At 37.8% G+C, this 9221-nt stretch overlaps 1 long non-coding RNA gene across 1 annotated transcript; it reads left to right on the top strand.

Moving 5' to 3' along the window:
* The first annotated feature begins 6927 nt into the window (after positions 1-6927).
* On the top strand, positions 6928-8789 carry LOC133816196 (uncharacterized). Its single transcript, XR_009885070.1, has 3 exons — positions 6928-7713; positions 7807-8214; positions 8311-8789. It is a non-coding gene; the product is annotated as an uncharacterized LOC133816196 (long non-coding RNA).
* The last annotated feature ends 432 nt before the right edge of the window (positions 8790-9221 follow it).

Raw genomic sequence — 9221 nt, 5'->3', positions numbered from 1 at the left:
TGAGGGTACGTTTCGAGGTCCCGAGAGTGGGGTTTAGGTCAAGAACCTTTCATTGTTGATTTTCATTAATGGAGGTTATAATTGGTTATGATTAGGTAACCACTAAGGAACCAAAAGGTCGATCGTTCTCAGGAGTCGTTCTTGTTTTGTTTCTCGCTCGAACCAGAGGTAAGAAAACTGCAGCCTGTGTATATGACATGCGTGATTTTTGTTGAGGCATGTTGGATAATAAATGTGGACATTGATTGCATATTAAATGCTTAGCAGAGCTTGCTTACTTGTGTATCGCAGTGATTAGTCAGGGACGACACTAGTCGCATATTACTGACCTGAGAGTCAGAAACGGCATAAGCGTTATGAACGCAGGGCCGATAAAAGATTAGATCTAATCGATATCAGCATTGAATGACTCTAGAGCATTAATGCAGGACTGACCCTAAGGTTGATGAAACTTATAAGTGCTTGACTAGTCTAGGACTAGTTACTGAGAGCCAGGGCCTAAGGCCTAGGTGACAGCTTATCACATGGTTGGGAGCAGAATCCCATAGTTATGACTCTATGGTCACGCGATAGGTTATATTGGTGACATGTTCATCGAGCACCTATCTTGATAAGCTAGTGAAAGGATCACTTATTTGTTAAGCCCCGGTGACCCTATCGTCACATGGCTAAAGGGAGCTGAACCCACTTTAGTGACTTTTCCAATTGTCACTCATCTGTTTTGGACTGAAAGTGCTGAATGATTATTATGATCATTGTTGATATTATATTCATGCTATATTGTGTTTTCTTGCTGGGATTTGGCTCATGGGTGCTATGTGGTGCAGGTAAAGGGAAAGAAAGGCTCACCCAGCCTTGAGTGGAGAGCTTAGGTGGTGTTGTGTACATATGCGGCCGCTTGACCACCAAGGCCAATGAGTTCTCAGAGGAACTAGGGGGTTTACCCTATTTTTGCCGCTTAGGTCGGCGGGTTTGTAAATTTGAAACAGTAATGACCATTTTGAGTTGGAAATAACTTGTAAAAGTTTTTGATGGGCCCATGAACAGTTTTATGTATTAAATAAAATATATCCTTTATTTTTGATTGGTTTTCCACCTTAGCCTATTAATAACACTAGAAGCACGTTTTTAACCAAGGGACTCGGGTAGCGAGTTAAATTTTTGGTTCACCATAACTATCATGGGGTAACCAGGGCGTTACTCTTCAGTGCCAGATGGATTCAACCAATTTGTGCCAATCATCTTGCTGAGATCAAGCAAGGGAAGAATGAATCCCTGAAGGACTACATCCAGAGATTCATGAGAGAGGCAAACTGAGTGTCCACAGTAGGAGATGAAGGTAAGTTCGTTGCCATCTCGGTAGGAATAATTTATTGTAGTAATTTTTGGGATAGCATACACAACAACCCCATCAATACCTTGCAGGAGTTCCTGGACTGAGCAGAAAAATACATGAAGCTAGATGATGCTATCATGAAGGAAGAAAAAGGCATAAACCATTCGACCACTATCAAAGTAGATAAGAACACAAACCCTCAAGGTGGCAATGAGAAGAGGAATACCTCAGGGCCGAGCAAGGTGGAGAAAAGAAAGCTAAGTCAGCACCAGCCGACAAACAACCTAAGCATCAGCCCTACCAGCCAAGGACACCAATTATACCGCCTTGACTACATCAAGGGCTGAGATTTACTTGGAAACATATAAGAAGGTACCATACTGAAAGCCACCACCCTTATGCTTAGAAGGAAAGAGAGAGAAGAATAAGTTTTGTCATTTCCACGATGAGTATGGGCATGACACAAGCAAGTGCAAACAATTGAAGGATGAGATAGAGTTTGTTCTCCGATCAGGAAAACTCTCTAGGTACCAAGTCAAGACCGAAACCCCGAGCAGGAATCCAGAATTTCGAAGGCAGAGGAGTCCACCACTGGAGCCATGGACCGTAGACTTCACAGTGGATACCATATGTGGGGGCCCCACATAGCAGGTAACAGTAACAATGCTCGTGAGTGATATGCAAGGACCCTAAGATTTGAGGTAGGGGAGTCTTCCTAGTGCATGACAGTTGATGAGCGGTTTCCAAAGAATCCAAAGTACGAAAGTGAAACTCTCATTTTTATGAAGGATGACACCAGGCACGTGAGGTACCCCCACAATGACCTTTTGGGCCTTACTGTTGATCCCAAAAGAGGGTGTTTTAATATTTAAACTCGCAAGTGCACGAATCATTTCGGAATATAATGTTCATGTAAGTACGAGGTCGAACCCATGGGAGTTGACTAACATCGAAAGAAACTATTTCAAACAAAGCAAGAATATTCTAACCTAGTTCCAAATATTTGATGAGATTTTGTTTTAGAAAAATAAAAGACAAGTAATAAAAATATTAATGATAAAAATGGTTTTCAAATGAGATATGTAAAATAAGATTATTAAGATTTTAGAATCCACAAAATGCAAGTTCAATAGTATATATAAGTATATTGATTCCCAAGTTTTGATATAGTTGAAATAAATCACACTATATATTTTTTCAAAATATATTTTCTATTCAAGCACAAGTTACTCTTTCAAAAATATAGGATTTTTCTTCACTCATATAAGATATAATTTCTAAGCATTAGTTGTGTTACAATCTAATGAAACTACAAAAAATCAAAGAGATTATGTTTAGGCAAAATATGATATTTATGCTCTAAGAATTAGATGTGAACAATTTAATGAAAAACATTTAATCAAAGAATATCATATTTTTGCATAATGAAGAACTAAGTGTAATATGCTTTAACAATCAACACTAGATGAAAAATGCATATCTTTGATAGAAAAATCCATAAACAATGTTGTACTAATGGGAAATCAACATACAACAAAAAATACTATCTAGTTACATTTTGCTTCATCATCATCTTAATAACCTTTGAAAAAGATTAGAAGCTCATAACTAGATTGAAATAAAAATTACAAAATAACATACTTGACATGCTCTTCAAAAGATGAAAATGGTAGAGAAAAGAGAGAAAAATATGTGTAGAAGATGTTGAAAAGATGAAGAAGAAGATGTCCCCAAATGGTCTTACAAGACTCTATTTATAGGCAAAATATGGATATTAAATTAATCAAATTAAAATAAATAAATTGATTAATTTAATTGTGTTGGGAAGTGGTAGGATAAATAGAGTAAGTGTAAGAGTGTTGGAAAGATGAAATGTTTGGTTGGGTAAAAGATTAGTGAAAAGCTAGGGTAAAAAATAAATTAGGAATGTTTATTTAGGTAAGAAAAATAGGGAAGAGTGAATTGATATTTGAGTGAAAAATATTGGGAATGAAATACATGATTTTTGGCATTTTTGTGGCTATTTGGCAGCTGGTTTAGGCATGGGATGGTGTTGGGCCTGATTGGGCTGAGAGGCAAATTGGGCTTGCTGTGGTGTGCCAGGCGGAGGCATGCTTGATATTGATGATGTGCTGAAGGAAGGGGTAGCTTGGAGAGGCTTGCTGCTGGTCACGTGGAGGTGAGCTGGGGCAGATTTGGGCCAGGCGGGCTGCTGGCTACAGGGAGGCGCAGGCCCAATGGGCTGTGGAGGTGATATTGGGCTTTTGCTGGCAGCTGGGCATTTAGAAAAATGCCACTTTTATTTCTTCTTTTCCTCACTTTTCAAAGATCAAAAATACCATAAATTCCCTACAAAATAAATATAAAATAAATCATAATACAATATTTTCAACTATAAAATAAATCAATTTAATTCTTTGAAAATATTAATTATAACTTAATTTATATTTTACATTTAAGTTCAATAATACAACATTTTTTTACCTTAAATTCAACTACAATAATTCAAATAATTAACTACAACATTTTACAACAAAATAACTATAAAAACACATCAAAATATATAAAATCAAAATAAGACTAATAAATTCAAAATTACTTAAAAATATAATAAATTAGTTAAAAACTCAAGATTTAAGCAACAATTAGCACATAAAAAGTGGTAAAATAACTCTATTTTGTAGAGTTATCACTTACCATTCAAGTCGCCAATGCCCAGTGAAGAGATTCTTGGTGGATACGGGAAGCTCAGTAGATATCATCTACAAAACATCCCTCGAGAAGATGAAGCCCATGGTCAAGAACATGACACCGTGTTCCCAAGTGATATATGGGTTCACAGGAGAATGCCTAGCACCAACAGGAATTATCAGACTACCGGTCACGGTGGGGGATGCCCCCAGGCACGAGACTGTGATGATAGAGTTCCTGGTGGTAGATTGCTCATCAACTTACAATGTAGTGCTTGGGAGACCCCTCATGATGGTGTTACACATAGCAGTATCTATCTGGCATCTGTCAACATGGAAATTGATGTTGAAAGAAACACTCTACTGAAGTCGAGGGCTCCTTTTAACGAATATTTGGAAACAACATCGATCCTCGCTTTGGGGATGATGTCACGGGGGTAGGACCAGTCGAAGATCTTGACAAAGTCCTACTAGATGAGGAGGACCCGACTAGAGTAATTAAAGTCAGGAAGGACCTAAAGGTGGAAATTAAGGCACATTTGGTAGAATTTTTGAAGAAGTACCAGGACGTCTTTGCCTGGTCACATAAGGATATGGTTGGAATTTCTCCATGCGTGATAAGCCATGTCCTCAATGTGGACAAGAACTACCCACCAGTGCAAAAAAAAGTGGAGACTGCTTGAGAAAGACCGATCTGAAGCCTTGAAGGAGGAGGTCAAGCAGCTCAAGGAAAACAATTTTATAAGGGAGGCCTACTACCCAGATTGGGTAGCAAACCCCGTGTTGGTCTCAAAGCCAAACAGGAAGTGGAGAACATGCGTTGACTTCACAGATCTAAACAAGGCCTAGCCCAAAGACTACTTTCTACTACCCATAATAAACCAACTGGTTGATGCAACTGCAAGACATGAAATACTCTCATTAATGGATGCATATTCTGGGTATAATCAAATAAGTATGTACCCTCCCGACGAGGAACATACCAGCTTCCGGACAGACAAGGGATTGTACTATTATAAGGTGATGCCATTCGGCTTGAAGAACGTAGGAGCCACCTACCAGTGTTTAGTGAATGGCATGTTCTGAGACTTGATCGACAAAAATATGGAGGTATATGTCGATGACATGTTGGTCAAGTCCAAAGAAGCTAGAGGGCATGTTCGAGACTTGGAGGAATGCTTTGCAATACTTAGAAAGCATAGCTTGAAGTTAAACCCTCTCAAGTGCTCGTTTGGAGTTGGTTCTGGTAAGTTTCTCGGATACATATTCAATTCACGTGGAATCGAGGCTAACCCCAAGAAGATCAAAGCATTGATCGATATGAAATCACCTACCACAATCAAAGAAATGTAAAGCTTAGCAGGGAGAGTAGCTACCCTCAATAGGTTCATATCAAAGTCTACGGACAAGTGTGTCACTTCTTTAACTTATTGAGGGACAACAAGAAGATCCAATGGACCGAGGAATGTGAAGAAGCTTTCCAAGTCTAGAAGGAGCATCTCGCTCAACCTCCCATCCTAGCGAAGCCAATATATGGTGAATTACTATTCATCTATTTGGCAATCATTGAGCATTCAATCAGCATTGCTTTGATAAAAGAAGAGAACAGGGTACAACACCCTGTGTACTATATTAGTAAAAGGCTAGTAGGTGCGGAGTCTAGGTACCCCCCTCTTGAAAAGCTAGCCTACCATTTAGTAATCACCTCTCAAAAGCTACGCCCATATTTCCAAGCTCACTCGATCTGAGTCATGATCGATCAACCGCTGAGACAAGTTCTTCAGAAACCAGAGGCCTCGGGACGACTACTCAAATGGACAGTGGAACTAGGACAATTTGATATCACTTATCATTCGAGGATGGTGATAAAAGGACAAGCATTGGCAGACTTCATAGTCAAAGGCACCAACCTTGAAGACCCTTCCTACCAATCAGAGAATGGAGATACCGAGAAGGAAGGAGAAACTCCTGTATGGAAGCTATATGTTGATGGAGCATCCAATGAACACAACTCAGGCGTAGGAATCATATGATCACTCTGGAGAATCACCGAATCCATTGCGCTATCAGATTTGGATTCAACGCTTCAAATAACAAGGTTGAGTACGAGGCATTATTTGCAGGATTACGCTTGTCTTGGGATGTGCATGCACAGTCCCTGGAGATTTTGAGTGATTCCCAGCTAGTGGTGTACCAGGTACTGGGGGAGTATTAAGCCAAGGGACATAGGATGGTGCAATACCTGAACAAGGTGAAGGACTTGTTGGCGCAGTTCAAGAAATACTCAATTACACAAGTCCCGATGGAGAAAATTGCCAATGCTGATGCCTTAGCCAAGCTTTCCAGTGCCAATGATGCGGACTCTCTAAATGTCGTTCCCGTCGAATACTTGGCAGAAAGAAGCATAGCCGAGCAGGAGGCAAATGTATTATTTTCGAATTATCTATGTAACAGCCATTATGCTTCAATGAATGAATGAATTTAATTTCTTAAGTTTCACTTAATTCTTTAAATTTCTTTCAATGAAGGACTTGTCATTTAGACCTGTCAACCCCATTGGATCATGTTCGATTCTGGTCCTTGTGGGACCCATCGACCCATACGATCCAAAAGAGAGACAGGTCCTAGAACCTTGTCATCAAGTTATCAGATCATGTTTGATTCTGGTTCTTGAGGGACCTATCGACCCATAAGATCCAAAAAAGAGACTGGTCTGAGGACCTTGTCGTCAAATCATGGATCATGTTCGATATTGGTTCTTGAGGAGCCTATCAACCTATACGATCCAAACGAGAGACAGGTCCTAGGACCTTGTGTCCAAATTATAAATCATGTTCGATCTTGGTTCTTGAGGAGCCTATCGACCCATACGATCCAAACGAGAGACAGGTCCTAGGACCTTGTCGCCAAAATATGGATCATGTTCGATCTTGGTTCTTGAGGAGCCTATCACTACAAATTTTTTTAGTATATATTACATTAAAAAATGACACATATTTAAAAGTGTTATTAATAGACAATTAAAAAAAAAAAACACGGATCCCACCATATTTTTACAGAGACAGATGAAAATTACTTGGCGCCATATGAAATATAATTATGCGCCAAATGAAAATAACAGAGACACGAAATTTCTCTCAGCCTCATCCCTAAACCTAATTTCTGGTTTCGTCTCTCTGCCTCTCTTTCTTACACTCAGCTTCTACACAACCACGTTATTCTCCTCCACTCACTCTCGTCTACATAACCATGTTTCTACACTAATTTCTGGTTTCGTCTCGTCTATCTCTGCCTCACGCGAGTCGCTAGAGCACACGACGTCGGTGCGAGCTTCTGGAGGACACAATGGCAGTGGGTTTTCTGGTTCTCTCTCTCTCCTCTCCTCTCTCACCGATCCGCCCTCCAAACAACGCTGCCACCTCTATGACGCCGACGCGAACGCCAGTACCCGCGAACTACACCTCTACGACGCCAACGTCGGTACACTATCATCTCTCAACATTTATATATATAAATGTTTAAATGTTTTTTTTATTTTATTAATTTTTTTTTTGCTTATTAACTTTGTTCTCTCTCTCTCTGATTAGCTATGAAGAAAAAATCAGTTTGATTTTAAGGTATATCTACTTGATGAGTCGATGACAAAGTTGCATTTATTTCTTGGTCGACAACTGGGGAATAGCTCAGGTGACTATTTAATTGCACTTCTGTTTGGTTCTCTGTACTGTATGTATTCTCCTTGAGATTTGTTATCAATACAGGAATGCCTATGTTATTAAGGTATTTCTGAATTTTGGGGACTTGAGATGGGGCAATGTCTTTATTTTGTTCATACCTGGATTCTGAAATTGGTAAGTACTTTTTATCTTCTTTTTGTATCTTAATTATTATTTAGATTTTGTTGTTATTCTGTGAATCTAGCTACATTCAATTATGTTGGTGAGGGAAGACAGTTCTTTACATATTTTAATCATGGCTTAATTTCGTATATTCATTTCTAGTTCTACATAAAAGTTGAGGGAAAGGGGGAGTTTCAGTCCCACACTATTTACTAGGTCTGTCCCTGCATAATAAAATTCAATGATATTTTCTAGGTTGTTTTGTTGCAGGGGTGCTTCACTTTATTCAGGTGATCATCATCCTGATGCACTTCGCCAGCGAGATCAGCATTTGAAAACATAAAAGAAAGTATACTACCATTGTTTTTTTTTTGTTCTTTGCAACAGTTTATGCTATTTCAAATTGGAGGTGGTTCCTGATAGCTTTTTGCCATGTTATTGGAAGTGAGATTGAATCTTTAGTGAAGCTGAAGGAGGCATTTCATAATTGTAAAGATACAAAAAATGATATTGTGTTGAAGATACAAAGGTTAATTCATTGCACTATTTCCTTTAAAAATCATGATTACTGAGATTGATTAATTTCCTTGCATATTCTGTACTATGTATTGAAACTTCTGTTTTGATAATAATAATAAACCATATATACATTTTTATAATTGTAGATTAATTTTATATATCTTTCATATTTTATTTTGCTTTTTTTGGTTTAAATCTTTCTGTTATTTTTATGTTTAGTGCACCTGCATTTTATTGAATTATATCCAAATGTAGTACTTCCTCTTTTATAATTTTGAATTAGGAAGACTTCTTGGATTAATCCTCTTTTATCTTCAAGTTTGCTGAAGACAACTCTGCTCTCATAATATACTTTTAGGTGGTCAAAATCTTGATGATACAATTCGAAAATGGCACCAAAAATACCAATGAAGAAATGGTGCAAAGGATCCCAGGTATCAATTTTCTTTTACGACTCAGTTTGAAACAATTATTTTAGTTTCTAGATTCATTTTTAACATTTTGAATATGTGGAGAAATAGAACAGTATAGAGATTATTAAAGATGCAGAAAAAGAAGAAAATGTTGATGCAATTGAACATGTGGAAGTTGGAGAAAAGAATTGGATGGTGCAGTATGCTAAGAAATTTAGAACTAAAAGGGTTAATTAATTTGAGTTGTGGATGTGAATGTTTATATATATATATATATATATATATATTTCAAACATATTGTTTTTTATTAGATTTTTAATTATTTCATTATGAGAAACAATGATTAATATAGTGAGATGAAATGAGAGTAAAAGGTTATAAAAGATGATAAGTTATCATCTAGGAATTACGACCAAGTTATCAT

This window comes from Humulus lupulus, chromosome 2 (genome assembly GCF_963169125.1).
Source record: "Humulus lupulus chromosome 2, drHumLupu1.1, whole genome shotgun sequence".
Classification (NCBI taxonomy): domain Eukaryota; kingdom Viridiplantae; phylum Streptophyta; class Magnoliopsida; order Rosales; family Cannabaceae; genus Humulus; species Humulus lupulus.
This window is presented reverse-complemented; position numbering and strand designations above follow the sequence as displayed.